The sequence below is a fragment of the Ursus maritimus genome, unplaced genomic scaffold (genome assembly GCF_017311325.1).
Source record: "Ursus maritimus isolate PB19 unplaced genomic scaffold, ASM1731132v1 scaffold_5, whole genome shotgun sequence".
In the NCBI taxonomy this organism is placed as follows: domain Eukaryota; kingdom Metazoa; phylum Chordata; class Mammalia; order Carnivora; family Ursidae; genus Ursus; species Ursus maritimus.
In genome coordinates this window covers 3,818,228-3,846,156 of record NW_024426663.1, presented here as the reverse complement: position 1 = coordinate 3,846,156, position 27,929 = coordinate 3,818,228, and the positions used below count along the sequence as shown (strand labels likewise).

General features: G+C 38.9%; 1 protein-coding gene across 4 annotated transcripts in view; it reads left to right on the top strand.

Annotated features, from left to right (window-relative positions):
* The first annotated feature begins 5,167 nt into the window (after nt 1–5,167).
* FER (FER tyrosine kinase) overlaps nt 5,168–27,929 on the top strand; it is a 424,607-nt gene continuing 401,845 nt past the window's right edge. For 3 of the 4 annotated variants that reach the window (XM_040621989.1, XM_040621985.1, XM_040621986.1), the window contains exons 1-2: nt 5,173–5,269; nt 23,556–23,701. The gene's annotated coding sequence lies outside the window, so the exon portion shown is untranslated. Of the gene's footprint in view, nt 5,270–23,555; nt 23,702–27,929 lie in introns of all 4 variants that reach the window. The other variant, XM_040621988.1, reaches the window with a different exon arrangement.

Sequence of the window (27,929 nt, the reverse complement as noted above, 5' to 3'; positions counted from 1 at the left end):
AAAGATTTTATTTATTTATGTGACAGAGAGACAGCCAGCGAGAGAGGGAACACAGCAGGGGGAGTGGGAGAGGAAGAAGCAGGCTCCCAGCGGAGGAGCCTGATGTGGGACTCGATCCCGGATCGCCAGGATCACGCCCTGAGCCGAAGGCAGACGCTTTAACGACTGCGCTACCCAGGCGCCCCAAGGAGTATGTATTTTTGAAAAGGTTCTTCTGTCCTTCTGATGAAGCTAGTGTACTAATCCACATTTGGAAGTCATTACTGCAGCAGTACCCCCCACTGGTACACATTTGACAGTTACCTTTAAAGTCCCAGTGAGCTAGGAAGAAGGGAATGAGGAAAAGGACAGGTAAATTCTGAGAAAAGGATGACATAAAAAGGGACAGGCTTTGAGTGATCCAGGCACATTTTGGGGAGGACATGTCTTGATTGAGAATGTTGACAGCCATATTTCTCAATGGTGAAGCAAATCAGGGAAGCAGGGGAAGCAATATCAGAGTGCTAGGAGGACAGCCAACCTTTTGCTAGGAGGGATGGTGAGATGGTGTTAATGGATTTGATATCTAGTTTGAAGACAGAATAGAAATTTTCCTCCTCTAACTCTATTTCACCTTCTTTCCTCCTCTCCTTTCCTCCTTTATTTTCCTTACACACATTTGTTAAATAAAGGAAGCCATGTAGCAATTTGTAAAGCCAAAAAAAAAAAAAAGTCCAAAAGAAAATCTCACATAAATGTGACCACTAGTGACAGTACTTATTCAAGAGAACAGTTTTCAAAATCAAAGAAATTTATATATACACTGAAAACATCACTGCAGCATGTATAGAATAAAGACAGTTACGATTTCCATATTGCATGCCTCATCACGATCACCATTTTATGAGGTTTGTGCTGGTGGTTAAGTGGATTAGGGAGGGCAGAGAGTCATAAAACAAAGGCGATGGTGGAAAGGAGGAAAAGAGAAGAACTATAGATTAAGGAAAAGAGTGAGGGGAAGGTATGGTGACTCTTGAACTGAGATGGCACACAGCCAAGGTTTCTCTTGAAGCCAATTATGAGAAACAAACAGGAAAATGGGAAGGGAGGGGGTAAGTGGTGGAGAGATAGGGTAAGGAGAGAACTTTTAAAATCATTTTTTAAAAAGATTTTATTTATTTATTTATTTATTTAGAATGGGGGAGGGAAGGGCAGAGGGAGAGGGAGAAAGAGAATCTCAAGCAGACTCCCCATTGAGCTCGGAGCCTTGCACAGGCCTCCATCCCATGACCCTGAGATTATGACCTGAGCTGAAGTCAAGAGCCAGTCACTTAATTGACTGAGCCACCCAGGCGCCTGTAAAAACATTTTTAACTAATTGCTGAAGGTTTGACATTCATGTTATTGTATTCATTTGTCCAGGCAAGTAATGTTATTAGAACAGGCAAAAATTGGTATTTGGTAAAATGGAATATATACTAATGACTGTTTTTTAAATCTATAGCTAGGCAGTACTGTGGCATTTTAAAAGTCACAGTAGTACCTGGTATAGATCTAAATTTTAATGATAGAAGAGTCTCTTAAATCTTATGCTAGCAACTTCAACCAAAATACATATCCCTCTAGGCCCTGTGGGGTGTCTAGTATTTTATAAAGCCTGTGGATCATGTAGACAGGAAATTATTTTCCTTTATTTTTCCATACTTTCCCTACATTTACAAGATGTAAGAGAAGTTGCACAGTATTTCTGAAATCAGATGAAATAAGTGTTTATTGAATTTGTTGCTGTGCAAAGTGATAATTAAAACAGATGGAAAATTTAAACTGGATTTGCTGTGATTGCTTTTTTCAGCTTCAAAAATGCAGTATACGTTTTTGCCACATTCATTTACTTCAAGTACATTCACTCAAAATTGTATTTCTTAGCACAATGCTTGGCAAATGGCAAGCAGCTTTTAAGTTTCTTGAGTGAATAGGTGAGAACTGAGCAAATTGCTGAGGAAGTGGAAAGATTCTTAGTGTTTTCAGAAATTTGAGTTCCTTATCACACACATATAAATACACACACACACACACACACACTGTATATCGAACCGTTCTAATTCACCATCAGACTTTGATTTGAAACTACTTTCTGCAAATATGTAATAACTAATTTACCAAACAGATCTTTCCAGATTTAGATTCCCTTTGTATAAAGGTAGAGAAATCCTCAGGTTCTTGGAAAAGATATGCCTTGGCAGAGCAATCCCTAAACTATATTTTGGCCTTAACCTAACTATTTAATGCACAAACATTCATGGATTTCATTTATATTGACATGACATATATCACAACATTTAATATTCACAGAAAATTAATTTCTATTTTATGAGGTTTATTCACATACACTTAGTTTGTGCAGTTAGCAGCACTACAAAATACATACCAAACATTAATCTTGTTACCATTTCTGAATCTATTAAAATGTATTGGTAGTTCAGTGATTAGGTATCATCTAATCTTATCTAATCTGAGATCTTTTTTAAGAACAAATTAAACACTAAAATATAATGACTTTCCTTAGTTTCCTAGTCTCAATATTTTGGGCATGAGTATTTATGGGGAAATAGAATTAAAAACAAAATCTTCTCCCAACCCAGAAATCCTCTCCACAAAGGTAATGAAGGAATAAAACACAGCATTAAACCAGAACGTGATGTGCATTACAGGCAATTAGGAAAGAGATTGTAAAGACAGAAAGAAATTGCACCCTTTGAATAGCCAAGCATATACAACCCATTACATAAGTTTTCAAGATAAACAGTTCTCAAATAAGAGGCCTTAGACAATACCATTTGCACACATAATTCATCTTAATTTTATTTTGTAATTGGAGTGACCATCTGTGTTAACTAATTAGCTTTATCTAGAGGAAAAACAAACTTCTTATATCTTTATGACAGAAGGTAGTTTTGCAATTTGGAGTGATTTGCCCACTGAAGTTAGACTCTTGGTTTTCCCCTGGAAAGTGGGTGTTATCTCCCTTTGCTTTTTATGGCAGTATAATTGACATATAATATTATATTGGCTTCAGGTTTACAACATAATGATTTGATATTTGTATATATTGCAAAATGATCACCATGATAAGTATAGTTCACATCTGAAACCATACATAGTTACAAGAGGTTTTTTTTTTTTTTTAATTTGTGATGAGGACTCTTTTAAGATTCTCTACCTTAGCAACTTTCAAATATGCAATATAGTATTATTAACTATAGTTACCATGATGTACATTACATCCCCATGGCATATTTCTTTGATAACTGGAAGTTTGTACCTTTTATCCCCTTCATCCATTTCAATCCTACCCCAACCATCAATATGCTCTTTGTATCTATGAGCCTTTTTTCCCCTGCAAGATTCCAGAAAAAGTAAGATCATAGGGTATTTGTCTTTCTCTGCCTGACTTATTTCACAATGTCATCAAGGTCCATCCTCAAGGTTGCAGGTGACGAGATTTCATTCTTTTTTCTAGCCGAATCATATCTCATTGGGTGTAGATGCATCTATCTATCTCTCTAGATATCTATATATCATATTTTCTTTATCCATTTCTGGGCACTGGTATGTCTCTAGATGTCCACATTTCAGAGTGACATCTTGATTATCTCCCAAGTCTTTAAAGACATTCCTGGAATGTAAAGCTGACAAAACATTAGCTGACAGAGACCTAACTAGTTTTTAAAAGGATGTATATACAATTCAAAGAAGAAAGAATGTATTCACCGATTACAGATTTTCTAAGCAAATATTCTGAGAAAGGGAACTCTCTTCTCACATCTTTAAAAGGAAGAAGTAAGCCTCTTATTTAATTTTTTTTTGTCTTTAGCGCATGTTTTGCTTTCTTTGACTTGAAACAGCGGACAAGAAAAGTCCAGTTTAAGATTTGTTTATGTGTAGGGCTGTTCATTTTGGTTAAACAACTAACACTGTTTTTTTAAAAAAATATTCACCATTCTTCTTTGGCTTCCACGTAATTCAGAAGTTTAAGGGGGGGTGGAGATGGGGTTGACGTTAATTTGCCCCAGGCAAAGAATGTGGTTCAACCAATGTACAGGATACAATGCCTTAAAAAGTCGGCTGCAGGAACACACCCTCGAATAGTGACTAATAACACCTATCATACTGTTACAGATCACCTAGATATCTTTGTTTAGCTAACATTACTCATTTTCCACTAAATTCTTTTGGTGAAGGAAGCTCCTGAAACAACCCTCACTGGAAGAGCAAACCAATTTGGGTTCTTCGCGTATTCTAGACTCTGGAAGAGGTAAGAGCTTTTATTACAGGGGACCACTCGCAGGACCTGCTGTACGCTTAACAGCATCCATCCCCATTCCAGCACTGAGTGTCTAACCCTTTTTTTAAGACAGTCTCAGGCACTGGGAATTATAGGAATGAGACACAGCTCCTGCCTTAGCCGAAAACCATTCTAAAAGTATCAATATTACAGTAGATGCAACTAAAATGTACAGGGAAAGGTGAATGATTCTGAGGGTGAAAAGTGCGTATTCAGAGGTGCGGGGTCCGCGGTCCCAAAGCAGCTTCCGTTCTTTGAGATTTCAGCTCCTGGGATCGCCCAGCACCCCGCGGGCACACTTAACATTTTAATCACGCCTCCGCCCCCACCCTCCGAATTCCTTTCCGGCTGCCGACCCGCCGGGTAGTCCCTTCCAGGCGGCCCCAGCTTATCACCCCCGGCCCGGCCACTTCCCGGTCGCGGCCAGGCGAGCCTCCCAAAGTTTCCTGTGACGCCGCCGTCCGCCTCCGGCCCCATCCCGCCCTCACTCCCACCCCCGCAGCCCTGGACGCCGGGTAGAGAGGAGCGGGTCACAGGGACCAGGAAGGCAGTGCAACACGAGGACCTCGAGACCCCACCGAGCCGGGTAGCGGACCCAGAGAGCCGCAGCCACAGGTCCACGCCCCCTTTCGCCGCACCCGCAGCCCCGGGTCCGCGCGCGCCCACCTGGCCTGGAGCCCGAATCCCACCCCTCTGGGTCGCTGGCCAATCGGCCGCGCCCCGCCTCCTGGGAGGTGGGGGAGGAGGGGGTTGGGGGCCGGGCGGCAGCTCCCGCCTCCAGCTCGTGCCCATTGGCTGGAGCCTCGAGGGTGCCCGAAGACCGGAGTGCAGTTTGATTGGCCGCAGAGGCTCGTGACAGCGGCGCCCATTGGCTGTGGCGGCCCCCGTGACGCGGGGTGGCGACTGGCTCCCGGATCTGAGGGGCTCCTGCTTGTCAGGTTCTAGGTAGGTGAGTTTCGCGCCGCCGGCGGCTGGCGCTGTTGCCCGGGGCAACGCCGAGGGAGGGGGGAAGAGGAGGGCAGGCAAGCGGAGAACGGGGGCCACACTCCCTGCCCGCAGCGGGGCGCCTGGGACTGAGCCCCGGCTGCGGCGGCTGCGCCGAAGGCTCTTCCTCCGCCCTCGGCCACCCCCACTCCCGCCCCAGGCTGCAGGGTCTCCCGCCCGTCCTCCACCCGCGATAGAGCATTCCTGGTTGGGGCTCGGGCCGGGCTGCACACCCGGCCCGGCGAGGCCGGCCCCTCCCACCAACCCGGGACTGGAGGCTGAGGGGGCGGGTGCCGGCGCGAAAGGGCTGAGGCGGGCGCAGCGGCCCCGCCCCGTCGCCGGGTCGGTGGGCTGCGGGGTGTGGGGCGGAGTTAGCGGTGCTGTGGGCACCACCCATCACCCCCGCACCGTCTTCTCTCATAGCGCTTCTCTCCTGGCGCGGCCCTCCGGCTGGGGCGGCCACCCCCACCCCCCTAGGTGTTCCCTCGAGCCCATCCTGCCTCTCGGGCCCTGAAGTCCCCCTTGACCCGCGCACCCCGTCACCAGCCCATCTCCCATGCATTAGCTTCCCGACCTCCCGCTTTTATCCTCCACCTTCAGTACCCGCGCCTGTCATGGCCAGAGGTGACCCCCAAGACTCAGTCAAGAGAAAAACTGTTACGTGCGAAGCTCATGCAACCGGGGCAATTTCCGCTCTGTACTCTCTTTGCCATTTAGGGTTGAGGAGGTGTTCGAGGCACCTCTCGGTCAGTTTTCTGCCTCAGAGTCTTGTTAGCATCAACTTTCTGAAACGCTAATTGGGTTGATGTTGGTAGAGCCGGGCTGGGTACGTCGTGCGCAAATTAACTGTGAAGTTGTCGGTTTTTACTTTGTACATTTGTGATCTTGATTTCTAGTGCTGTGCAGTCCGAAATCTAATAATTTATTAAGGCTGGTAGTCTTTCATTTTCGTTCACCTTAATGGTTAACCCCCCCCTTTTTAATTCGTAAGAAGCTGCATACATTCATACTGGTCTCATTGTCACTTTGACATAAACTGCTGTAAAGGTGCAGTTGTACCATTTTCGTCTTTCTTCAAGGTATTCTAAGATAGTAAAACAATTTCCCCAGTAGAGTCATTATAAAAGTGTTATGGAAAAATTAGTAAAAAACCAAAACTATTTTAGTGATAAAAGACTAGAAAATGCTTTTTAACCTATGGGATGGGAATAGGATTTTTAAAAACCTTGCAATATGTAATTATTTCACGAGTTTAGTGTTGTAGTCTTGGTATACCTTTGTAGTCTTTAGAAAGAAATATTCAAGAACCACACATTTGTCAGAATGCAAGGGAAGGGTGAATGTAATCTTTCGTAATCCAGGAATCTTTTTTGCTAGTACTATTGAACCAAGGGAACTATACTTCCAAAGGTCCTGGGAATATATTAAGAGAGTTATATAGGCATACTTGGAAACCTTTTCCCTGTTTTTTCCCTGAATGGCCGTTGGTCAAGATCTGTTTCTCTTCTGCACTGATGGTACATTTATTATATACTAGTATATTATATACTTAACAGCATTAATTATATACCAGGTAAAATTATTTACGGTCCAGTCAATGCAGCTTCTGCACCACTTTAGAGGTTTGATGTCAGTAATTTGGAAGTAAGAATTCACACTTTTGGTAGACAAATCACTTTCATTTCATCTTCAAGTATTACATAGTTATAACTCTGGTCTGTGAACTTTCGAGCTGACATTTTATTTTCTCCTTTATTTTGCATGAAAATTTTCAAACAATGAAATGAGGTTGAATTGTACAGTAACTACCCAGCCACGTACACAGCACTAACATTTCCAAGATATCTGTTACAGATAGTAAATATAAAGGAAAAGGGGAACTGAAATGATCAAGTTTGAAAACCAGCATAAATATATAACACCAAAATATTGTAAGGAGTTTAATTTCTGTTTGCAGATGGAAATAGTGTTTATAAAAACTATAGTAATTTAATTTCCATGAGACTTACGATGCGATCTTGTGACTAGGAAGTCATGTTTGTACATCAAGGCCTAGATGAATGGGTTGCATTTTGGTAATAAGAAAAAAAAAAGAGAAAGAAATCAAATGAACTTGTTATACAAATAAAAGCTTGTTTTAAAATTGGGCTCCTGTATTAGTAGATGAAGTTTTGTACTTGATTTTTGAATGAGCATCTTCTTTTGAAGACAGGTCCAAAGGACCATTGATTATTCAGTGTTTCAGTTAATAAATTGGATCAATCTTATGTATGTTGTCTTGGAATAAGTGTATTTTTGTAATGGAAAAAGAAAGCCTATAAATGGGAACTTTTTTTAGTAGAACTGTTTTATGGAAAATGAAGTAATTATCTAGAAACATTTAAGTCAGTATTTTAATAGGACTGAAAACTATCTTGGGTGTTGTTTCATGGTATTGCTTGGAAAATGTTTTAACAGAACTTTAGTTTGTAATGAATAATAAATGGGTTAAGTTCATGTATGTGTATATTTGTAATTTTTCCATACTTAGGGAATTTCTGCATTCTTCTTTAAGTATTTGAATCCTGCTTTTCAGTTTTAGTATACCCTAAATCTGTTTTTCATACTTAGCTCATTTATATAACTAACTTCTTAGATATTGAAATTGAGAGCTATGTCTCAGAATTTATAGATCTTAGATTGCCTTGATATTATTTCTCCATATCTCCTTTGACTTTGGCATGCTTCTGTAGGGTTAATCTACCACACCACCTGAGAGATTAAAGTGAACAAGCAGGTCATAGTTTTGGAACTTAAGAAAGATTAAGATGCTTAAATATTTTTAAATTAAGGTCCAGTTATTTTTTTTTTACCCGCCTCCCTCCCTCTTTTCTTCTTTCTTTACTATTTTTAGCTTTTTTAATAAAGGTTAAATGCATTAGGATCAGCTAAAAAGACTATAGAGAAGATGGGGTGCCTAGCTAGCTCAGTCAGTAGAGCATGGGACTCTTGATCTCGGGGTCGTGAGTTCAAGTCCCACGTTGGGCGTAGAGCTTACATTAAAACAATAGTAAGAACAACAACAAAAGAGTGTAGAAAAGAAAAGTCACAATAGTTCCATGATAGTTAATACTTTGGAAAATTACCGAAACTTTTGTTTCTTCTCTAACACTCTACCAATCATTGCAGTACTATGGTCTTTATTGCAGTGTATCTGCATCTGCACCTAAACTTGCAGTTCCTGAACTTGAGACTTGGTTACCCTAATTTAGAAGAGGGCTCCAAGATCTGGAGGAAAAACAGAAAAGAATAAATAGAGGACAGATTAGAGTCAGAACAAAAGAAATCAGACAAGCAGTGCCCCACTTTTTCTTATTTTATAAGTATAAATATAATTCTAGTTACCCATGTGAAACTGCTGTATGGCCAACAAAATATGGGACCTCTCAAGTTTTTCCTTTGTGTTCAAAATATCTAGGTCAGATGAAGTTTACTTAGTGCCTTTCTACAAAAATTTTCAGATTTCTCCATTTTGGGGGATATTAAATATTTAGCTTTATAAAATTTAATGTCATGGATGACTTGGAATTATTTCTTAAATATTTATATATCTTTATCAAATTATGACTAAGATTTTGTCTATATATCATCACTTACTCTAAGCTTGATATTGTCTCTTCCTTTTGAAGCTTTTAATTAAAATACTAAAATTTTTAGTGTAGGTGTTTTTTTGCCAGTTTGCAGGGTGTAGTGAAAGAAGATTCATTTCTTTTGGAGCCAAGCTAATCTGGGTTTCAGTCACAAATCAGAATTTTCTTCTGTGGGATCTTGGGAAAGTTATGTAATCTCTTTAAATCATAGTTTCCTCATCTGTAAAATGAGGATGATAAGATTGCCTCACAAGGTTGTCATGAAGAAGAATGAGACAGTCTAGGTAAAAATCCTAGGATTTTAGGAATTTAGGAAGTCCTCAACTTTCATATTCAGTTCCCTACATGGTAGCTTTAATTTTATCTCTCCTAGTATTACTGTGTTTGTTCTACCATTCTAAAAGTCCCCAAATTTTAAACTTTGGATATTCAGTAATGTACATTAAGTAAGTCGAATGACATAATTAGTATTATCTCCTATTAGCTGTTCTTTCATAGTTCTTCAATTGCCATGTCTCAGCAGGGGTAATTGGAAATTCACTTTAAATGCTTTTTACCTCAAAATATGTCTAGTTTGTCTGAATTCCTGAATTATTTTTTTTCACCTTAGATTATCATCTGTTGGTGGATGGTTTCCCAAAATTCCTTTCATTTTAACCACAAATATTTGCTTAAAAGTGGTACAGAAAAGCTAAATGTTACTTTCTTAAATCTCTAGCTAGTATTCCTCCATTAAACCGTGTTTACTTAATCTGTTTAAAACTTCAGAGGTAATAGTTCTTAAAACTCTTATGTGAATCTTTTCCTGCTACTACTAATGTGTATGATTATTCTTTAGGGACCATTATTTTATAAATATCCCTATTTCAAAATGTGTGTCCTATAAGTGTAGGATTCTAATTCCTAAAAAGCCCCCACTTATAATTTAAATGCATAGACCATGAAACAAGCACTTAGCTGAATAAAGAGCTAGGACTTGGACCACATAGTTTTTATGTCTTATCTGGCAATAAAACAAAATTTTGTATGTAAGTCAGTGATTCTCAATTTTTTTCCTACTCAAGTACAAGATATTTACATGTGTGACATATTCTAACGTGCAGTTTCCTAGCGTGCTATTTGTAATAGCGTGCTATCTGTAATTCCATCTCACCCTCCCCCACCCAAGAAAGACTATCAGAATGCAAGGGACTAAGAGTGACATCATTATGGGGATAAATTTGAATCTATTCTGATGTCTCAAGGAAAGCAAGTCATTTAAAAATGTGTATAACTGGGGTACTTGAGTGGCTCAGTCAGTTAGGCGTCTGTCTTCAGCTCAGGTCATGATCCCAGGGTCCTAGGATTGAGCCCCACATCAGGCTCTCTGCTCAATGGAGAGCCTGCTTCTCCCCCCCGCTCTCTGCCTGCTGCTCCAGCTGTTTGTGCTCTCTCTCTCTCAAAGAAATGAAATCTTTAAAAAAATAAAAATAAAAATGCATATAACTATATTAGTAGTTGATAATCCTTGAGACACATCTTACAGTACTAGAGTTGAGACCCAAGTTACTTCTACATTTTCCTGAAATGAATGCCTCTTCACTTGTCAGTCTTGTAATGCTACAGAAGAAAAGATTACTATAATAATTTTATGTAACTGATAATGAAGAGTCTTACATTTAAAAATCAGAGTAACTGATAATGAACATTTAAAAATATGTGAGCAATAACTCCATGGTCTTTATTATAAATAAAATAATATGAAATGTTCTAGAAATATTGAAGTTTTCCAGTATAAATTATTTTACTTGCAGAAAAAGTATTTCTGTGGTGGGACAAATGGCTTTACTTATTTATTTTTTAAAAAGATTTAATTTATTTGACAGAGCAAGAGGGGGGAGACAGAACAAGAGTAGGGGGAGCAGCAGAGGGAGAGAGAGAAGCAGACTTCTTTTTTTTTTTTTTCCTATTTTAATGATTTTTTATTATATTATGTTGGTCACCATACAGTACATCCCCGGTTTCCGATGTAAAGTTCGATGATTCATTAGTTGCGTATAACACCCAGTGCACCATGCAATACGTGCCCTCCTTACTACCCATCACCGGTCTATCCCATTCCCCCATCCCCCTCCCCTCTGAGGCCCTCAGTTTGAGAAGCAGACTTCTTGCTGAGCAGGGAGCCCAACATGGGGGCTCAATCCCAGGACTCTGAGATCATGACCTGAGCCAAAGGCAGCTGCTTTACCTACTGAGCCACCCAGGCACCACAGGTCAAATGGTTTTAGGAGAAGGGGAAGCCCTTAATGCTAGAATATTTATATTCTAGGTGTTTAGTGTATAAAAATGCTCTTTACACTGGTTCATTCAGAAAAAGTGTCTTTAAAATTACATTGCTGTGCTTTTAAATAGGTCATCCTGGATAGACGTAGTATATATAATACCCAGTTAGAGGTGAAGACTTAGAAAACCTATGTTCATTGAACCCTTGACATTAGCAAGTAGTATTTCTCCAGAGCTTTGTGGATCTATGATATAACTATCCCATAAAATACAGTCAAATTTAATTAAAAATTTTAACTGATCCCTTCAGACCCTTAACAATTCTATTGTTAAATAATTTTTTGTTTCTAAAATGAAGTCTGGATGATTTTTCATTACATCATTAGTATATATTACAGAAAAGGTTCTTATTTTTGACTCTTGTGTCCTGGGGTTTGCAGAACAAGAGTATTTCTGATTTGATCACGAAGTCCGCTGCATTGTCACAAAGATGACGAGTTAGTTCTTGATCTCTGCAATGCTTAATACTTGCTGCTGTTTCTTGAATATGTTGTCCTTGGAGTTGAACACTTCTGTAGCTTGTGTCCTTTCTGCTCTTTGAGTGTCCAGCTTGGCAGGATTTCCCAATCTTCTCTTGTTAGTTGGTGGGGGTTCTCTTGTTAATTTCACATTCTACAAAGGAAAATGCATTTGACTCTTACTAATATTCTGTTTGGATAATAACTGGAATTCTGAAATGAATGCAAATAGTAAATGTCTAAATATAATAAACCATTAGCAATCCTGGATTTGACAGCAGTTTCAACGATCTGGGAGTGATTTTAAAGGTCCATGTTGAAATATTTGCAGTTTTGCTCCAATGAATTGTTATTAGAAGTGAGACCCTCCCCTCTTATATGCATGACCCCAGCTAACTGCCCAATGTTTATATCTTGTCTTTGCTTTGTTTTCTGTTTGAGGTTGTCCTATAACTTTTGTCAAGTGATGAAACATTGTTTCTTTGTAAAAAAAAAAAATTGCTTGAAAAAGAAATTCAGTGGCTAGAAATAAAGAAAAAGTAAAGAAGTCTAAGGAAGTGGTTGATGTTAGCCAGAAAGTAGATATTTTTGAGTCAGTGTAAAATGGAATGTTGAATCCAGTGAGTCTTTGACCTGGTTGTGAATCAACCTACCACACCTCCTAGGAAAACAAAAGTTGACTTGTGAAGCATTGTTACTGAGTGTTCAGCTCTGTCAAAAATTCTCATCATTTTAGACAGATATCTTGAAAATGTCAGGGATCTGATATTCATAAATCCTGTCCCACTTCCCTTCCCTGTTGCCCTTAGTAGTATTTGAAAGAGATTTGACTGTTTATAAATAGCTTCTACTTTTTGGAAGTTGATGTAGTTCTTACAAATATCTTAAAATATTAACTTGAATAGCAGTATCCTCGCTCTTAGGATAGTATAGGTGTCTTCTTCTGAGTTTCACAATTAATTGTTACAAAAGAGTAGCCAGGCCTTGGTGATGGCCTCTTTCTAAGGTTCTGATTTCTCTTTTGTGTTTTGGAGCCTATGGTTTGATTTACCCTACGGCTGGAACTGGTATTCTAGGATTGAAGTGGCTTGGCTTAGAGACACTTGCTATTATATATAGTAATATAGTTTTTGGAGGAGCGTGAAGGTGGTAAAGAAATAGACATATCTTCAAGTTGGCCTACATTATAAAAATAATTCAGAAATGTTCCATGTAACATAAGAGGTAGGTTGTACAGGAGTGGGAGAAAGAGCAGGAGGACATATGACTCTTCCTTTTTTGGCCATGCAACAGATGTTAATAGAGTACTCACTCCATGTAAGGACTTACCTTATGGCTCCAGATAATTATAAAGTAAAGAGAAGTTTCAGACTGTTTTCCTGACAAAGTATGATGTAGTGGAAAGGGCATTCATATTAGAACCAGACCTGCCTGGGGTTGAACTACACTACCAGTAATTTGCTGTACGAATTTAGGCAAATAATTTAACTCTTATAGCTTTAGTTTAGTTTTTTTTTTTTATTTGAAAATCAGCTATCAGTTTATCTGATAACTGATGATAATATTAAAATTTTCAGTTCCTTTCACTTGCATGAGATGAAAACCCTACTCATACTAGTTTAGGCCACTGGCCTAAAGAAGTGTGCTTCTTCAAATGCAGATGGTTTTAAGGGCTCAAACAATGGCCTTAGGACATACTCAGTGGCTTTCTCTTGTGTTACAGGTACTTTCATGTAGGCTTTCTCCATGTGGAGCCCTCTGATGGCTCTTGGTTTACAATCTTTCAGTTTTGCAGGCTAAACATAAAAAATGTTTCTCTTACCCATGGTTTTAGTATAAATCCTGGGATTACATCTCATTGAATGCATTGGGTCATGTTTCCATACTTGATGTCTGTGGTCAGAGGGATAGCATCTGATTAATAGGCCAGATCTGGATCAGGTACTAACTGCTGACCCTGGAAATAGGAAGTATGGTCAGTCACATGGTCTGAATCATGTGGACTGAGGTCACTGAAAGACTGCAGTGTGACAGTGGGAAGGGATAGTGGATGCTGGGCAAGCATAACCAAGAGATTCACTATAATCTCCCCAATGTGCGTGCATGTCCTTCCACACATACACAACCTTGAAAAAAATGCCCTCACCCAACTTACTGCACATTTTTCACTTACAACTTCCAGTGCATTTTACCCTGTGCCCCCCAGCAAAGGAAGACAACTCAAAGACTCATTTAAGTACTGCATCTAACTTTAAGTCTAATATCTCTGGGTTATTTCTCTCAATTCTGTTTGAATAGGTAGCCTTAGGGTCTAGGAACTTAACAGTTAAATGATAAATATAACTAATTGTAATAAAGCTTGTGTTCAGTGGTAGAAGAACGGTAGCATAAAGACAATAAAAACTTTCAATTAGAAAAGAGAAAAAGGAGAAACAACGTACAGATATTTTCCATTCCATGACATGTACATATTTTGTTGGACAGGTATGGCGAGCACTCTTTGCCCTGGTAGTGAAATAAGATTTTTGATTAGCCAATATGGCTGTCTTTGGTTCTACCACTGGGAAGATCTTTTTTTGTTTTCTTTTTTCCTAGTTACAGCCAAGATGAGCATTGAGAGATTCCTGTACTGGGAACTGCATTGCCTCAACAACTCACTTTCTGTTGATGAAGTTTTGGGGTCTCAGGAGCTATCTTAGGGGTTGAGCAGTAACAAATCTTTGTTGGCAATACAACTTTTTATAAACTTAATGTTTTATTTATTTGCAGTTGATCAACTTCTCTCAAGTACCTTAAGTCTGAATCCTAGTTCTTGAATCAAATAATTGCCTGGTATGCCTCTAAACAATTTGCCCATCACTGTAACCCAGTTGTTTCACATCGTGGGGAATTCTTACCTCAGGGGACATTTGGCAACGTCTGGAGATATCTTCGTTGTCATAATGGGAGGCTGGGACAGGGGAAGTAGGTAGATCTTGGTAGCATCGAGTAGGTAGAGCCCAATAATACTGTTAAACATCCTTCAAGGGACAGGACAGCCTCCTACAACAGAGAATTTTCCAGTTCAGAATGCCAGTAGTACTGAGGTTGAGAAACCATGCAGATCCTAGAGTTGCTCAGTTTTCTTGTTGGCTTCTCTTTCTAGCCATTGAGAGCAGCTTCTCTAGGTCATAACTCAGAGCTAATTTGTCCCTATTTCCAGGATGTGTCACAGTGGATAGTTCTTTTTTTTTTTTTTTTAAAAGCTTGATCTATGTATTTTAGAGAGAGAGAGAAAGAGAGAGAACATGAGTAGGGGGAGGGGCAGTGGGAGAGGGAGAAAGGGAATCTCAAGCAGACCCACTGCTGAGTGCTGAGCCAGATGTGGGGCTTGACTCATGACCGTGAGATCAGGACCTGAGCTGAAACCAGGAATCAGATGCTCAACTGACTGAGCCACCCAGGCAGCCTGTGGATAGTTCCTTATGATTGGTAAATACGTTCTTTGCTAGGATGCTTGGGAATGAGCCTGGAGCATTAGGCTTCTCTCATATTTTGTTAAATGCTCTAATTTTTGTTTAGGGATTTTAAGTTTTCATCCCCGTAAATTGCAAGATTATCAGCAATCTTGGATTTGTAATGAAAGACTGAAAAGATTTTCTTTTATTAAGACTTCACTCAGCTTTCCTGGGTGGCTCAGTTGGTTAAGTGTCTGCCTTCAGCTTGGGTCATGATCCCAGGGTCCTGGATCGAGCCCCGAGTCAGGCTCCTTGCTTAGCGGGGATCCTGCTTCTCCCTTTCCCTCTGCTCTTCCTCTGCTTGTGTTCTCTCTCTCTCTCTCTCAAATAAGTAAATAAAATCTAAAAAAAGAGACTTCACTCAAAGTGTGCTTCTTTTTTTTTAATGAACTTACTGAAGCCTGCTTCATATTTGACCATATACCAACATCCTGACGTTTTTTAATAAGTATCCTATCATCCATCCTTAGTAGGTGCATAGTCCAATTTACAAGAAGTGGCAGTTTACCTGCTGCTTTGCTTATAATAGGGGGATACCAAATACCCTCCATTTTCTACTATTGACTCCGTTCCACATTTTAGGGCTGTCACTTATAATGCCTGATTTCTGGCATAAATTTTATATTTGTCAGGCTTCTTTTAGATTATAGTGGTAGAAACCTAGTTAAAAAAATTAGTACTTCCCTTATCTGTAAGTGGCACCTCAGTCCTTGTTTTTGATCAGACCCCAAACCTTGAAGTTATCCTTGACTTTTCTTCTTTTATTTCCATCACACGATAATTCAGCATATTCTGTTGGTTTCACAATGCAAATGAAATCTGACCAAGTTCCCACCACCTCTATTTGGGGTTCACTCTGGTTCAACACCATCTGTCCTCTCTTCTGCATAACTCCTAACAAGGCTCCCTGCTACTACTTTGGCTGTCAGAAAATTAGCCTCAGAATATTAGTGTCATCCTTTTAAAAAGTAAGAGATAATTTCTTTCCTCAGAATCTTGCAGTGGCTTCCCATGTAACTCAGAGTAGAAGTTCAAGACCTCAAAATGAGCTAGTTTTTGTGGTCCTGCTCTTCCTCCCTCATGCAAGATCTTGCTCTGAACTCAGATTTTTCTATTGTCTCTACCATGCAGGCCTTGTTGCTTGACCTTAAATAAGTGCTTCACACTTACTGGTACCCTGACCTGGAATGCCCTTCTCCAGATATCCATATGACCTCCTTCGTTATCTCCCTTAGGTCCTGGTTCAAATATCACTTCATGTCCTAAGTCTTTGATCAACTAACATCAGTTTGTAATGGCCTACCTCCCCCATACTTCTTGTTACCTTTTTATGCTTTGTCTTTTCTTTTCTTTTTTTAAAATTAAATTTAATTTTTTAAAAATTTAAGTTCAATTAATTAACATATAGTGCATCATTAGTTTCAGAGGTAGAGTTCAGGGATTCATCAGTCTTATATAATACCACGTGCTCATTACATCAGATGCCCTCCTTAATGTCCATCACCCAGCTACCCCATTCCCCTACCTCCCTCCCCCCAACAACCCTCAGTTTGTTTCCTATGATTAAGAGTCTCTTATGGTTTGTCTCTCTCTCTGATTTCGTCTTGTTTTATTTTTCCCTATAATATTTCAAGATGTTGACCTATTTTTATTGATTTTGAGGGGGGTTCTCTTGTGCCTCCTGGACTTGAATGCCTGTTTCCTTCCCCAGATTAGGGAAGTTCTCAGCTATAATCAGCTTCAATATACCTTCTGCCTGCCCCCCTTTCTTTTCACTTCTGGGATCCCAATTATTCCAATATATCACTTTATGGTATCACTTATCTCTCAAATTCTCTCCTTATGATCCAGTAGTTGTTTATCTCTTTTTTTTTTTCAGCTTTTTTTTTTTTTTAAAGATTTTATTTATTTGACAGAGACAGCCAGTGAGAGAGGGAACACAAGCAGGGGGAGTGGGAGAGGAAGAAGCAGGCTCCTAGTGGAGGAGCCTGGTGTGGGGCTCGATCCCAGAACTCTGGGATCACGCTCTGAGCCAAAGGCAGACGCTTAACGACTGTGCCACCCAGGCGCCCCTTTTTCAGCTTCTTTATTCTCCATCATTTTGTCTTCTATATCACTAATTCTTTCTTCTGCCTCATTTATCCTAGCGATTAGAGCCTCCATTTTTTATTGCATCTCATTAATAGCCTTTTTGCTTTCAAATTGATTAGATGTTAGTTCTTTTATTTTTCAAGAAAGGGATTCTCTAGTGCCTTCTCCGCTTTTTTCAAGCCCAGCTAGTATCTTTTTTTCTTAAAAGATTTTATTTATGTATTTATTTGAGATAGAGAGTGAATGAAAGAGAGAGCGAGAGAACGTGCGCACAAGCGAGGGAAGGGGCAGAAGGAGAGGGAGAAGCAGACACCCGCTGAGCAGGGAGCCTGATGTGGGGCTTGATCCCAGGACCCTGGGATCATGACCTGAGCTGAAGGCAGACACTTAACCAACTGAGCCACCCAGGTGTACCTCCCTAGCTAGTATATTTATAGTCATTATTCTGAATTCTAATTCCGATATCTTATATCTATACTGATGAGGTCTCTGGCAGTCAGTATTGCCTCTTGTTCTCTTTTTTGAGGGGAGTTTTTCCATCTTGTCATTCTGTCCAGAGAAGAATAGATGAATGAGAGAACAAAATACTAAAATGGCAACAATGATGCCAGAGAAATATACACTAAACAAACGAGAAGAGACTTGAAACTTAAAAAAAAATTAAAAAAAAAAGAGAATATAATCAGACAGGTGAACAGAACAGAGCAGTACACTGGATCCTGTGTATATTTTGGTCTGTTTGTTAGAAAACTAGATCCCTATATTGTAAAGAAAGAAAAACTTATATATGTACAAAAATAAAATTAAATACAATGAAAGGATAGAATCTAACTATAAAAATGATAATTAAAAGACAAAAAAAGAATATAAACAGAACAGAACAAAACACTATATCCTGGGTGTATTTTGGTTTCTTTATTAAAAGAAACCACATCCCAAAATCGTAAAGAAAGAAAAATTTGTATATATGTACAAAAATAAAATTAGTTACATTGAAAGGATAGAATGTAAAGATGAAAATTAAAAAAAGACTCAAATGAAAAAAGAGAGAATATCAGACAGGTGAAGAGAACAGAGCAAAACATTAGATTCTGGGTGTATTTTGGTCAGTTTGTTAGAAGAAACTACATTCCAAAATTGTAAAGAAAGAAAAAGTTATATATATACAAAAATAAAATTAAATACAATGAAAGGATAAAATAACTGTAAAAATGAAAATTAAAAAAGACTTAAAGAGTTGATAAAATAAGAAATTGGTTGAAAAAGAAAGCGGAAAAAAAATTAAAATTGAAAGACTAAAGAATCATGAGAAAATCCCCATGAATTCTATATACTGTTTTCCCCTAGTGCTGGAATTTTGCAGTTCTCTGTGATGGGTAAACTTGATCTTAGCAGGATGTTCTTGCTGATCTTCTGGGGGAGGGGCCTGTTGCACTGATTCACAGGTGTTTTTGCCCCTGATCGAACTGCACCGCCCTTGCCAGGGGGCCAGGCTAAGTTAAGCCGCTCAGGATTGCTCTATGTGGCTTTTGTTCCCTGAAGGCCTTCCATGCAGCTTTAGAGGATGAGAATGAAAATGGCAGCCTCCCAGTCTCCAGCCCCAGAGCTGAGAGCTCAGGGCCCTACTCCTCAGTGCGTCCTCAGGGAAAAGCAATCACTCCTGTCTCCCTGGTCTCCCTCTGCACTCCGTGCTCCCCCAACCTGTGACCTAGCATTTCTGTGTCAGCGTCATGACCCCACTTTGATTCTCCAAACCCTGCAGACTCCTGTAGCGTGCATCTGCGCCAGTCCTGCTGGGGTAGGGAAGGGGGTCTCCCCGCAGTTCTGCAGCTTGCTGGGCCCCTGCTCGGAGAGTAGTTGCCCGACAGTGCCTGGGGGGTTTGTGGTTTATGGCAACCCGAGCTGAGAGCCCTCTCCTAGGCTTGCTAATTGCAGCCAGCTTTCCTGCTCTGATGCCTGGGAACTCTGCTGCACTCAGGCACCCCTGGTCTTTCTCTGACCTTGGGGATCCCGAGCCCACACTGGCCCACCTAGGATTCCACCCTGTTTTGCCACCAGAGTGCCTTTCAGGCAGGGATTCCCTCACTGGAGCAGACTTCTGAAAGTTCTGATTTTGCGATTTTGCGCTGTGCTTCTCTGTCATTTTCCAGTAGTTGGCTTGGGGAGGCTCCCCCACACCCCGCAGTTTATCCTCCCATATATGGCGTCAGATTCACTTCTCTGCAGCCCCTACCCTGCAGAAAGTGGTTGCTTTTCTATTTGTAGAGTTGTAACTGTTATCTGTGGTTGAGTTCACAGGTGTTCAGAATAATTTGATAGATCTAGCTGAGTTCCTGGGACCAGAAGAAACTAAGGTCTCCTACTCCTTTGCCATCTTGGCTGCCCTTTTCTCTTTTCTTTTTTCTTTTCTTTTCTTTTCTTTTCTTTTCTTTTCTTTTCTCTTTCCTTTCCTTTTTTTTCCTTTTCCTTTTCTTTTCTTTCTTCTTTTCTTTTCTTTCCAGCTTTATTCGTTTATTTTAGAGAGAGAAAGAGAGAGAGTGTGGGGGATAGGGGCAGAGAGAGAGAGAGTCTCAAGCAGACTCTGCACTGAGCATGGAACCTGACACGGGACTCTATCTCAGGACTCTGGGCTCATGACCCGAGCCAAAACCAAGGTGGGACACTTAACCAACTGTACCACCCAGGCCTTCTCCCTACTTTTTCTTTATAATGCTCATCAGGACTTTATACTATGTATTTTATATATTTATTTTGTGTTTTGTTTCCTCTGTAGAATACAGTCTCCATGAGGGAGGAATTTTTGTGTAAGATGTTTTGTAGGAAAGTACATGACACATAGGTTAGTAGGCTCTCAGCAAATATTTGCTGAATGAATTAATAAAAAAAGTAATTTATTGCCACACGTAACTATTAAGTCTGAAACACTTGTGGGACTGAAATTACTCTGCAGAGGGAGAGAGATTATTCATATAAGAAGAAAAAAGAATATAGGTAAATTTTTTCCAGGGAAGGGAAGGAGAGGGCTTTATTTCTCCAAAGCTCAGTGGAGGTCTCTATCTTTAGGGAGACATGCTCTCTCACTTCCAAGGCTGGATGTTGTGCAATTATTCTTGTAGTACCTTTTGCTCAGAAGCCTCTGGTTGTGCAGGAACATGGGAAATCCAGAGAGAATTGTTTCTCAACAGCAGTTCTAAAATTCTAGCAGCTACACCTGTTCACACCTGAATTCACCTGAACTCAGGTATGATTAGATCTAGGGACAAAATATTTTCAGAGCTTTCGTTTCTCTTTACATTTCTTGGCTTTTGTTTTCTCTGGGTTCACTCTTTAACAAGTTGGTAACTTCCGTGTTCTCTCAGTTTAGCAACCTCAGCCCAAAGAGAACTTTCTGATTTGTTCTGGCAAAAATTTTGGTCTTGAGTTTTAGTTGTCCATTTGGGTCACATACCCATTCCTGAACTACTGCTTGGAGAAGGAAATATGCTGATTGTCCAGGCCTGGGTTATATACCTATTCTAGGAACTTTGTGCTTATTTTAGGAACCTGAGAGTGGGAATGATTAGTGTCACTCAAACTACAGGGATTTAAAATAAGAGAAGGGTAGTTCAACAGAAGAAAATGAGATGGTGCTACCAAAAGAAGGGGAGTAAAATGCAACACAGTTCTGTCACTTGTATGTACAGGCAACCCAAACTGGTTAAAAAAACCCAACAACTTAGAATCTTGTCCTATATGGGTATATATTATCCAAAATCACATAATGAACAAGAGATTTTCTGTGAAAACATGATTTTAAATGGATGTAAAATTATATTTAAATTTACTGCTTCATTTTAGATATTTGGCTTACCAGAATTAAAGTTTGGTCAATCACGATTGTATGTTACTTTATTAGAGAAGTAGGAGGGGTAGAGGTGGGAAAGAGAAGTATGCACCATGAGCATGAGAGGCAAGGGAGATGCCTAAGGCACATAATTTAAGACTGGCTTTCAGGGTCGTGTGGTTACATGGTGGCACTGGTATGACCCTGAGAGTGAATGTCTCCATAGATTTTGCCCCCTAGGCACCCCTCTTACCTGATGAAGAGAAGCGTAGTTAAAGATTAGAAACTAATTTTTACTATGATTGTGAGTTAAAGATGGTAGCCTATGTAGTTGGGAAAGTTGGTGGGGAAGATTAAGGTGCACTAAAAATTAGTTATTATGCATTTTCAACTTGTCTGTAGAAATCTTTGCTGAGTTCTGATGAGGATGATAATATCTTTGCGGTAACATGAGGAATATAATTTTTATTCATAAGTTTATAGTAGTTTGAAGAAATGTTCCATTTAGAAATGCCACCCAGGAAGCTGTTATTTATTTTTAACCCAAAGTATTTCAGTGTCATACGGAAAATAGGGTTTTTTTGGTTGAAAAATAAAAAATTATAGAAACAAGTTGTGTTGGAGAGTGACACATAAATAACAAATGGGTGCTTTGACTACCTTCCTTGAGCAAGACACTTGACACTGCTCAATGTTGGGCACGGAATCTTAGTTGAATAGTTATCCTTCTTGTTCTTAGGCCTTTGAAAATAACTGTTTCTATATCACAGTGAAAGACTAGAATATGAAATGCTAGGTATTCTCAGCTATCTTTGCTGATAGAGAAGTGGCTAAAAAAATTTCAAATTAAATGAAGTGTCCAGTAATTTTGGGGTCTGTCTCTGGAGTGGAATTTGATAACATATGTAATATGTACATTTTTATACGCGCTCATACATTTTGTTCTTTGGAAATCTTTATAAGTAATACTGTTTACTGTATTATATCTAAGGGGTTTCACTGAAGATAAACTATTGACAGTAGCATGATTAAAATTTTCATATTTAAGTATTATTTAAAGTCAAGAATTTTACCATTGAATGTAAAAACTCTTGTCAAAGCCCTACTTTACACCAAAGTATACAAGTTGGGGAAAGCCATAATTTATCTTGGAAATTGTTCATTCAGTACTCACTTGTTTGGAGGCTACGATATTCCAGGGATTGTGTAGGATGCTGGCTATATTAAGATGATAATCTGTGTTCTTAATTTTGTCACAGTTTAATGGAAGAAGAGGGATGTAATAATACTGTCATTATATGTAGATGAGATTTCCAACCAGTTCTAGCTTTGGGAACTTTGCCAAATCTACAGGAGAGCATATGCTTGTCTGGGGGGGTCAAGAAGGATACTTTCTGGAAATGAGTAAAAAGCTTAGAAGAATAGGAGACTTGGAAGATATTCCTGACATACTTTGGCCAGTTTCCTGATGAGAGGGAAGGAGTAATCTTATTGGTAACCTCTATGAAATGTCCTCTGATTCTTGTGAAAGTCAAGGAGGTGGGGGAAATGACAGGAAACAGAATAGGCAAAATTTCTTATAACCAACAAGTTGGGATTAGAAATACAAGGGCCTGAGGCAGAAAATGAGGCCTGGTGATAGAGCTGTAAAGGACGTACATTGACATCAGAGATAAAGAAGAGAGCCAGTGACCAAGAAGCACCTTAGAAATTCTCCTAGCGACAAGAATTGAGAGAACAGTTGATAGAGGAGTCAGGCTTTGGTGTGCCAAGGCATATTAGAGAAAATGTGTGTTTGCTGGGAGAATCTTTCCCTAACCTTCCCAGCCTTTGAGAGTTTTTCTTACATGGTTAATTACTTCTTTAGGCTGTAGTAATATTTTAACAAATGTATTTGGTTTTTTTGATATGTTTCAAGCTTGAAATGAGTTTTATGCTAAGAAAATGGAGAAAAACATGAATTACCTATTCAAAACTGAGGGAATAGATTAGGGGAGAAGGTAAGATGCATTACACATAGAGAAAGTTGTAGAAAGAAAGGGGAGAATGTAAGCAGGGGATAGAAAAGTTAGGTAAATACAGTGTTCTTATTTTTTTTTTTAAGATTTTATTTATTTATTTGACAGAGAGAGAGCACAAGCAGTGGGAGCGGCAGGCAGAGGAAAAGGGAGAGGGAGAAGCAGGCTCCCCACTGAGCAGGAAGCCCAATTCGGGGCTCGATCCCAGGACCCTGGGGTCATGATCTGGGCCGAAGGGAGAGGCTTAACCGATTGAGCCACCCAGGTGCCCCAACATTTTTATTCTTAATGTGGTGACTCTGATATACTGTCACGTTAATTTCCAGTAGTAGCCTACTATACTCCAGGTGTGCATTTTTACTTTTTCTCTGTCGTTAACATTTCTGACTCCTTGAATTTCTTCTTGCAGCTCATGTTTTCTGGCCAGACCTGTGGTCATTCCCGTGAGACTTCACTGCACGTTTTCTCAAGTGTCTTCCTCATCCCTAATGTGTAATCCTTCAACATGGATCTGCTACTTTAGCTAAGATATGACCAGCAATGAATAGTAGTAAGGTAGGATTGCTTTACTCTTCTTAGTGAATTACTAAAAACTGAAAATGTGAAACAGTTTTGACTTGATTTTGTAGTGTTTATGGTAGATTATTCTACCTATACGATCATTTCATATTTGTGTTATGTATTTTTTGCTTGTCATTTATCCTGCTGAATTCTATTTCATTTGCGATGTGATTGTTTTTTTCAACTAACATTCACAATCAGCAGAATCCCAATCTATAACCCTTCCCAGCCTGTGTGTCCACTAGTCCTGTATTTTCAACCACCTGTCACCAAACTCAGTATATCTTATATTCTTCTCAGTCACTTCTCCTCTGGTTCTGTATTTCCATTAATAGCATTATTAGTCCCATTGTTTAATACAGTCATATATTCATTTACTATTTCATTCATTTGCTGTATATTGTTAGATTCCTATTGAGTATCAGTTTGCTGCTTCTGGGGATATGATGATAAGTGAGCTGGATATTCCATCTTCAGTAGCTTTATTTTGAAGTGGGGGGACAGGTTTAAAAATAAGCTGACAAAATAATTATGAATTATAATAAACTTTTTTGAAAGAAAGCAAAAAAGCAGATAATTTAGAAATAAGGAGGTAGGAGCTACTTTAGGTAGGGTGGTCACAAAAGGAGTTGATATTTAAGATGAACCTGTATATGAGAAGGAACTATTTCAGGAGTAGGTGGTGTGTGTGTGTGTGTGTGTGTGTGTGTGTGTGTGTGTTATTTTTGGTGGGGAAAGCATTCTCATTAGAAGGAATAGTGGAGTGAAATAAGTCAGAGAAAGACAACTATTATATGTTCTTACTTATATGTGAAATCTTAAAAAGTCCAACTCATAGAAGTAGATGGTAGAGTGGTGGTTGCCAGGAGCTGAGGAGTAAGGGAAATGGGGAGATGCTGGTTAAATGGTACAGACTCTCAGCTGTAAGATAAATAATATCTGGGGATCTGATGCCCAACTTGGTGTCTATAATTAACAATACTGTATTATATACTTGAAATTTGTTAAGAGAGTAGATCTTAAATGTTATCACTGTACTCACACACACACAATTATAATTACATGAAGAGATGAAAATGTTAACTAACTTTATTGGAGTAATCATTTTGTAATATGTGCGTAGATCCAGTCATCACATTGTACACCTTAAAACTTACACATGTTATATGTCAAAAATATTTTAATAAAGCTGGAGGTGGTAGAGGGAAAGAAGGAATAGTGGGTACAAAGACTTTGGAGCAGGAAAGTTTGGTGAGTTTGAGGAATAGAAAAAAATCCCAGTGTGGCTGACTGAGTGAGAGAGGCAGAGATGGGTAGGAAGAGTTTACAGAAATATGCCGGGCTTTGAAGGGTTTGGTAGGAAGCTTGTATTTTATTCTAAATGATATCATCATTTGAGCTGCAGTGTAAGGAATGGACTGACGGGGTGAAACTGAAAGCTGGCAGTTTTAGGAGCGGAGGTGAGATAGTGGTGGTCTGAGAAGGTGCTAGCAACGTGAGACAGAGGGATGGATATGGAATGTATCTGAATGAGAATATGGGACTTTGAATAGTTTGGGTATGGAAACAGAACATTCTCAAGGATGACTCCAAGTTTTTTGGGTTTTGATCAACTGGGTGGATGCTGGCATCATGCCCAGAAACCTTTTAGACAACTGTCTTTCCCATTATGTCAAAGATTGGTTATTTCACCGAAAGGGAAATTAATTATAATGTTGGAAATAATGTTAGTGCTGGAAATAAAACCATCTAGCAAATTTGTAATATGTTCTGGTTAGTACTTTGTTTTGCTTTTTCCCCTAAAATTTAATTTTTATGACTTTTTGTTTTTATTTTTATTTTATTAATTTTTGTTTATTCGAATGTAGTTGACACACAATGTTACATCAGTTTCCGGTGTACAACAGAATGATTCAACAAGTTTATACATTATGCTATGCCCAGCACAAGTGTAGCTACTACCATCTGTCACCACACAAATGCTGTTATAATACCATTGACTATATTCCTTGTGTGGCGCCTTTTAATTTATATGACTTTTAATTAATTATGAATTTAATTTCATTTGACTTCAGAATCTTCTTGGAAGTGAAAATAATTGGCTATACTTTGTATTGAGTTTTTTAAAAAGATTTTATTTCTGAGAAAGAGAGTGCGCGCTTGTGTGTGTGTGTGAGCAAGAGGAACGGGGAAGGGGGCAGAGGGAGAGGGACAGAAAACCTCAAGCAGACTCTGAGATGAGTGTGCAGCCAAATGTGGGGTTTGATCACATGACCCTGAGATCATACCTGAGCTGAGACCAAAGGTCCGACACTGAACCAACGGAGCCACCCAGGGGACCCTACTTTGATATTGAATTTTAAGCCTTCTCCCCTGTTCTGTTTTTAAAAGAGATGTCTTTAAAATTTTTAAGCTGATCTGAAATATTCCCAAACTGTTACCCAAAATTCTGATATATAATTTTATTGTTTTGTTTTGCAGCTTCTGGAGCATCCTATCATTAGATGTGTTTCATACTGTGTTCACTCGAAAGCATGCAGCTTGTCTGAGCTCTTAGGAGGTTCATTTATTATGGTTTTTCTTTTTGTAGCTTCATCAGAGTATATTTATATTCTGCCTTTTAGGATAGATATTTTAGGTGCAAACTGAAATTGAACAGATATTAAAATAAATCTTTCCAATTCTATGTTACTTATTTCTTTTAAGTTAATTAGTAGTCCTAATTTCCTTTCTTTTTTTTTTTTAATGAAGAATTTTAAAGATATTTTCTCAAAAGAGAGGAATTACTATTTATTGTTTATGTTCCATGTGACAGGCATTTGGCTAGCTGTTTTAAATATTTTATCCTTATAATAGTCCAGTGTATTTTTCCTCTTTGCATATAGTTATCTTTTGGGTTTTAGAGAAGAGAAGAAGTAGTAGAATAATGGAAATTTGTAGATGGAAGGACCTTGAAGTCATCTATTTCCTCCTCTTTCAGCTGAGACTTAGAGAGGTTCTGTGACCTGTCCAGAATCACACAGCTGACTTTCACTTTTGCTGAGACTAGTGCTGCTTGCACTCCTCATGTTTCGTTCCAGCTGGCCTCCTATCATGCTTTCTATCTTCCCATCCCTTTAACATCTCATTATGATGATGTTCAGTGCTGTGGAACAATGGAAAATATCGGACAGTGAACACCCATATTACCTTTTATCTGTATTCACTCACTGTTCACATTTTGCCACATTTTCTCTTCATATATATATATATATGTGTGTGTGTGTGTGTGTGTATACATATTTTAAAGATTTATATATATTATACATATATGTATTTTAAAGATTTATTTATTTAGAGAGAGATGACATGCGCAAGTGGGGGGAAGGGCAAAGGGAGAGGATCTCAAGCAGACTCTGCAGTGAGGTGGAGTCCGACTCTGGGCTGGATCCCAGGACCCTGAGATCGTGACCTGAGTCAAAATCAAGAGCCAGTCACTTAACCCACTGAGTCACCCAGGTGACTATTTATATATTTTTAAAATTATTTGAAACTATATTAAAGAGATTATGATAATATCAAGTTTTTACCATGCATATCCTAAGAAATGGACAATTTCCTGCATGGTCATAATATCAATATCACATAAAGGAAAATTGACATTAATTTAAGAATAGCTTTAATTAATGGTCCCTATTCAGATCTCCCCAATTGTCCCTGAAATTTTTTCTTGAGATATTTGGATCCAGGATTCAATCAGGTTTCATGCATTGCATTTGATTTTTATGTCTCTTTATTTTCTTTTAATTTTGAACAGCCCCTCTTTTTTTGTTTTTCATGATTTATATTTTCTTTAAGAGATGCAGTTTGTGTATACTTAATGTGTCTCTTGGGAATTGACTGGTTTCTTAGAACATTATTCATCCAAAACTTAATTGCAATTTGCTTCTTTCCTTCCATTTCTCTGAGGTTGCTGGAGATAAAATTGTTTATTCCAAGCTTTTTTTTTTTTTTTTTTTTTTTTAAACCATCATTCCAACATGAAGTAGACATTGGCTGAGGTTTTTACATTTGGTTGCATTAAGTTAAGGGTAAGAAAACTAGGAGATCTATGTTGTATTTAATCCACTGACACTAGTCAGTGATTGAAATTGATTTAAAACGACAGAAGTCTGAAGGAGTTCCTCCACTACCCACCATTACCCATCCCCACCTTTTTTTTTTTTTTTTAAAGATTTTATTT